We start from the raw sequence: 6,000 nt of genomic DNA on the forward strand, positions 1-6,000 counted from the left end.
TTGATCTACATAATCAATGCAATTTCAATTAAAAAAACAGTTTTGCCCTAGCTGGTTTGGCTTGGTGGATAGAGCATCGGCCTGCAGGCTGAAGGGTCACCGGTTCGATTCCAGTCAAGGGCACATGCCTGGGTTGTGGGCACGATCCCCAGTGTGGAGCATGCAGGAGGCAGAAATCAATGATTCTCTCTCAACATTGATGTTTCTACCGCTCTCTCCCCCTCAATTCCTCTCTGAAATCAATAAAAATATATTTTTTTAAAAAAACAGTTTTTATTTGTTTTGTATTTGGTGAAACATGGCAAGTGATTCTAATACTATGTAACAAGGTAAAAGGCCGAGAATATCCAAGACAATCTGGAAGAATCAGATGAAAGGACATACTTAATAGAATAACAACTTATTCTAAAGCTGCGGAAATAAGATAAACTGGGTTCTTGTGCAACGATGGTTAGAAATGGAACAAAACAGAGAGCCCAGAAATAGGAACCCTGCTTTATGATGAGCATCATCCCAGTTTGCTCAAAACAGCCTGTTTAAGTCTCTTGTTCTACAGCAATAATTAGCAATGCCCTCTTTTACTCTCAACATCTAATCAATTTGAATAATAAATCCTATGGACATCATATTTCTGACAAATGTGATACTTCAAAGTTGGAAGTGAAGGGAGGAAATTTTCAATAAATTGTTCTGGAATGTTTGGGAACCATATGAAAAAATGTTAAAGTTGATTTCTACATTAAACCAGTCAGATGGATAGTAGACTTAATTGTGAAAGCAAAACAATAAAGCTTTTAGAAGAAAATATAAAAATATATCATCATGTACTTGTGGAGAGAATGATTTTTTAGTAGGACACACACACACACACACACACACACACATTTTTTGTTAGATTTGTTCCTAAACATTTGACACTTTTTATGTAAATTGAACCAAAAAAAATGTAAGAACTTCAGTTCTGCAGAACAGATCATGAAGAGAAGGAAAGGCAAGCTTCAGGACAGTTGAGGTAGACCAGCCCCCAAGGAAGGGTGACACCTGAGACAATGTCCCCAAAGGCAGGACTGCCATTCTAGAGCATTTCCCACTTTGTTATTTCCCAGGAGTGAACCCTGAGACAAAAGATACCTACTAAAAAGCGCTCAAATTAGAAAAACAACAACAAAAGGAGCAAACAAGCGAGGAGCAGAGCAGAGCTGTCTACCTACAGGGAGAAGGCTGCCTGGCCCTTGCAGCTGTGCTCACTTCACAGAGTGCTGTGTCACAACAAATCTTGGTTCTTCACTGCATCCAAATTCGAGATTCCTGCTGGCATTGACTTGGCACCAATGCCCGTCAGATGACACAGGCTACCACTAAAAAATGCATATGGAAGGCAGCCAGACTGTGTGAAGTCACACTTTGGGAGAACTGGTTTCCAAATATTTTCAGATTTTTTATATACCAGAATCACAGCCTCAGGTTACCTACTAGGTGTACCAGTTAATAATGCAGATCTTTTTCAATAGGTGGAGTTACACATATGTTGATATATATGCAATTTGATATGTATGCTATTTTGTTGTATTGAAAGCGAGGTTCAAAACTTCATATGTCAAATTTGCTGAAGGTGTTAACATCATAGATATTTTTAAGCTTAAAAATATCAAATTTTGTGCCAAAAAAAGAGCATTTGTGGGGAGTCTTAATTCATTACTTTATTTTGAAGAAAAAGTTATCATACACTTCGGGAAGCTTATGGTGAACATGTTCCATCTCAAGATACTTGTGAACGCTGGTTTAAATGCTTTAAAAGTGATGATTTCGATTTGAAAGACAAAGAACTTCCAGGTCAACCGAAAAAGTTTGAAGACCAACAATTGCAAACATTATTGGAAACTCAAAAACAACTTGCAGAAAGATTAAACGTTGCCCAGCAAACAATTTCTGATCATTCACAAGCAATGGCAAAGATTTTGCAGCGGTTCTCAACCTGTGGGTCGCGAACAGTGAAAATACATCCTGCATATCAGATATTTACATTACGGTTCATAACAGTAGCAAAATTACAGTTATGAAGTAGCAACAAAATAATTTTATGGTTGGGGGTCACCACAACATGAGGAACTGCATTAAAGAGTCACGGCATTAGGAAGGTTGAGAACCAATTTAAAGGAAAGAAAATGGGAGCCACATCAACTGAACGAAAGACAAATGAAAAACCGAAAAGTCATCAGTAAAATGTTGCTTCAATGGCACGAAAGAAAGTCTTGTTAGCATCGAATTGTGACTGGTGATGAAAAGTGGATTTATTTTGAGAATCCCAAATGCACAAAATCATGGGTTGGCCGAAACCGGTTTGGCTCAGTGGATAGAGCGTCGGCCTGTGGACTGAGGGGTCCCAGGTTCGATTCTGGTCAAGGGCATGTACCTGGGTTGTGGGCACATCCCCAGTGGGAGATGTGCAGGAGGCAGCTGGTCGATGTTTCTCTCTCATCGATGTTTCTGGTTCTCTATCTCTCTCCCTTCCTCTCTTTAAAAAATCAATAAAATATATTTTAAAAAAAAATCAAAAAAAAAAAAATCATGGGTTGATCCAAGTCAACCATCAACATTGACTACAAGGACAAATCGCTTAGGAAAGAAGACAATGCTCTGCCTTTGGTGGGATCAGGAAGGTGTGGTGTATTATGAGCTTCTAAAACCAGGTGAAACCGTTAATACTGATCGCTACCAACAAAAAATAATCAATTTGAACCACACTTTGTTCCTGAAATGACCAGAATGGGCCAGAAGACACGGCAAAGTAATTTTGCTTCATGATAATGCACCGTCACACACTTCAAAACCAGTTAAAGACACATTAAAAGATCATGTCTGGGGAATATTAACCCACCCACCATATTCACCAGACCTTGTTCCTTCAGATTACCACTTGTTCTGATCAATGGCACATCCACTTTCTGAACAGCACTTCAAAACATATGCAGAAGTGGAAATTTGGGTCTCTGAATAGTTTGCCTCAAAACAAGACGAGTTCTATTCGGTTGGTATCCACAAATTACCTGAAAGATGGGGGAAATGTGTAGCTAGTGATGGACATTACTTTGAATAAAGCACTTTTGATGTTTCTCTTGAAATTATGGTGTTTTCTTTCATTATAAAATCTGCATTATTAACTGATACAGATCCCTAGAAATCGGAAGCATTCGACACCACACCACATGGGACCTGGGAAGCACCCAGTCTGCCTGGAGGCACACAGGGGTGAAGGCCGAAGCCTTCTGGAATTCTTGCAAGAAGGAATAGGCAATCAAAACAACAATGCGGTACCATCTCACACCTGTCAGAATGGCTATCATCAACAAATCAATAAACAACAAGTGCTGGCGAGGATGTAGAGAAAAAGGATTCTTCGTGCACTGCTAGTGGGAATGCAGACTGGTGCAGCCATTGTGGAGAACAGTATGGAGTTTCCTCAAAAAACTAAAAATGAAACTCCCATTTGACCCAGTGATCCCACTTCTAGGAATATATCCCAAGAAAACTAGAAACATCAATCAGAAAGGATATGTCCACCCCTATGTTCATAGCAGCACAATTCACCATAGCTAAGATTTGGAAACAGCATAAGTGCCCATCAATAGATGAGTGGATTAAAAAACTGTGGTACATCTACACAATGGAATACTACTCGTGGTAACAAAGAAGGAGTTCTTTCCATTTGCAACAGCATGAATGGAATTGGAGAGCATTATGCTAAGTGAAATAAGCCAGTCAGAGAAAGAGAAATATGACATGATCTCACTCATTTGTGGAATATAATGAACAACATAAACTGATGAACAAAAACAGATCCAGAGACAGAGAAGCCTCCATCAGACTGTCAAACCTCAGAGGGAAGGTAGGGGAAGGTGGGGGTAAGGGGGAGAGATCAACCAAAGGACTTATTTGCTAGCATATAGGCCTGACCAATGGACACAGACAACAGGGGGGTGACGGCATGAGTGGGGGGGGATGGGGGGTAATGTGGGGGTAAGGACACATATGTAATAACTTAATCAATAAAAAAAATTTTTAAAAAAAGAAGGAATGGGTAAGGCAAGATAGGTACACTAGGTTTAAATTAGACAGTTTAAATGATTTGGGGGCTATGATCTTGCTATAAAAGCAGTCTCTAGTGGTTTGGTACCTGTGCAGGGGTAGTTTTGAGTAGGGGGACTATTGGCTTGGCCTGTAACAGTTTGACAAAGGGGATATTTGAGAGTGTGGTCATTGAATTTATATTAAAGGTACACTCGCAGGGGCATCAGGGGGCTATTTGCTATCTCTAGGAATTAGTGCTGGTAGAAGCATTCTCTCCAGGATCAAAGCCCCAACTACCAGAGCATGGAAAACACATAAAATAAGAAAATACAGTCAGTACAATCCCCTTTGCTCTCCAAAGAGAAAGAAGATACCTACCAAGGACTCTTGGTGGCTAAATAGACTCAAATTTATAGGACAGACCCTTGTAGCCATTTTTATAGGAGGAGATGGGGGGGGGGGGGGTCTCACCAGGAGGGCACTTCAAGGAGAAGACTGCACTGAACTGCCTTCTTGCACTGTGTTCTGAGCCAGCCCTTAGAAAGGAGTCCTTCTCTTTCTATTTCTCTTGGAGCCTCCACCCGGGCTGATCAGGCCCTGAGATAGGCCCGAAGCTGCTGACTGGCATAGAAACTGACCAATCAGAACCCAACCCCCTAATCCCAGGCACCAGGGCAGGCCTGTGATGGACTGGCCTTGTGGCTGGAAGCCAGAGCCAAGCCAGAGCCAAGTTTGACAGGCCAAGCCAATAGTCGCCCTACTCAAAACTACCCCTGGCAAAGCTCAGAGAGAAAGAGAGAGGCAACAGCTGATCAACAGCTGCAATGGAAGCTGCGGATCAGACCCTGCCTCTCTCTCCTGGTCTCTCTCCAGGACTGATCCACAGCCCCTTAAGCAGTCAGTGCTGGGTCCTGTGCTCGAACCAGCACTGATTGCAGAACTGACTTCCGGTGTTTGGTAGAGCTTTCAGTCTGTCCTTAAGGGTCCTGGGTTTTTATATATTAGGATCAGCATTTTCACTAACCAATCAGAGAAGCTCCATTCTCACCAATCAGGACACTGCTTTTTGGAGTAATCAAACTTTGAGGACTTGAAGTCTTCCTTTGCATAAGGATGGACCAATCAGAGACCAGGGGTGAGGACTTCTCTCTATTAAAGCCAGCTTCTTTCTGGCTCTGGGAGCACACTTTCTCTTTCCACTCAAGATTGTTTCCTGGAGAAACAGGAAGAGGGAGATGGGAATGGAGCAGGTGGAACAGACCAGAGCAGAGCAGAGCTGGCTAGCCAGAGAGGGTCACCTTGCCACCTGCTGCTTTGTGCTACTAACTGAGCTGTATCACAATTGAACTGTTTGCACTGAATAAAGCTTCCTTCTTCACTGCACCCTAAATTGGGGATTCCTGGTGGCATTGCACTGGCACCAATGACCATCAGCTGACAGGACTGTTTTATCTTATACTGGAGGTCCCTCTGCACCCCACAAAACTAAAACAAAAACACCGGAAAAGAAAACCATTTTGGAGTATATAGATGAGATTCAGAGGGGCTAGTTTGCCCTGTAAGAGGAGATACATTATGTCATCTCAGTGATTCACACTTAGGCAAGAACTACTAGGCCATCAGGTCCTTGCCAGACCTCTGAGTTCACCCAGACTCAATAAGTTGCTCATCTCCTGAATAGGGCACTGCAGAAAGTCCACCCTCATCTAGGCTTGTACTGTCAGTGCCTGGACTCCAGCTGTGCCTGCCCTGCTGCCCCACCATGCTCCTTATGCAGCTCCGCCCCAACACCACGCCTCCCAGCGCCGCCCTTCTTCCCCCCACCCTCTTCCCACCCCACCCCCACCCCCACCCCATTCCTCCTCCTGCAGGCCCAGAGCTGCACCCACCTCAGGGACTATATAAGGGCGGTGCTTGCACTGCAGGCATCTT

The sequence above is a fragment of the Myotis yumanensis genome, unplaced genomic scaffold (assembly GCF_028538775.1).
Source record: "Myotis yumanensis isolate MYYU_CA2020_CCGP unplaced genomic scaffold, mMyoYum1.0.hap1 SCAF_2, whole genome shotgun sequence".
Classification (NCBI taxonomy): domain Eukaryota; kingdom Metazoa; phylum Chordata; class Mammalia; order Chiroptera; family Vespertilionidae; genus Myotis; species Myotis yumanensis.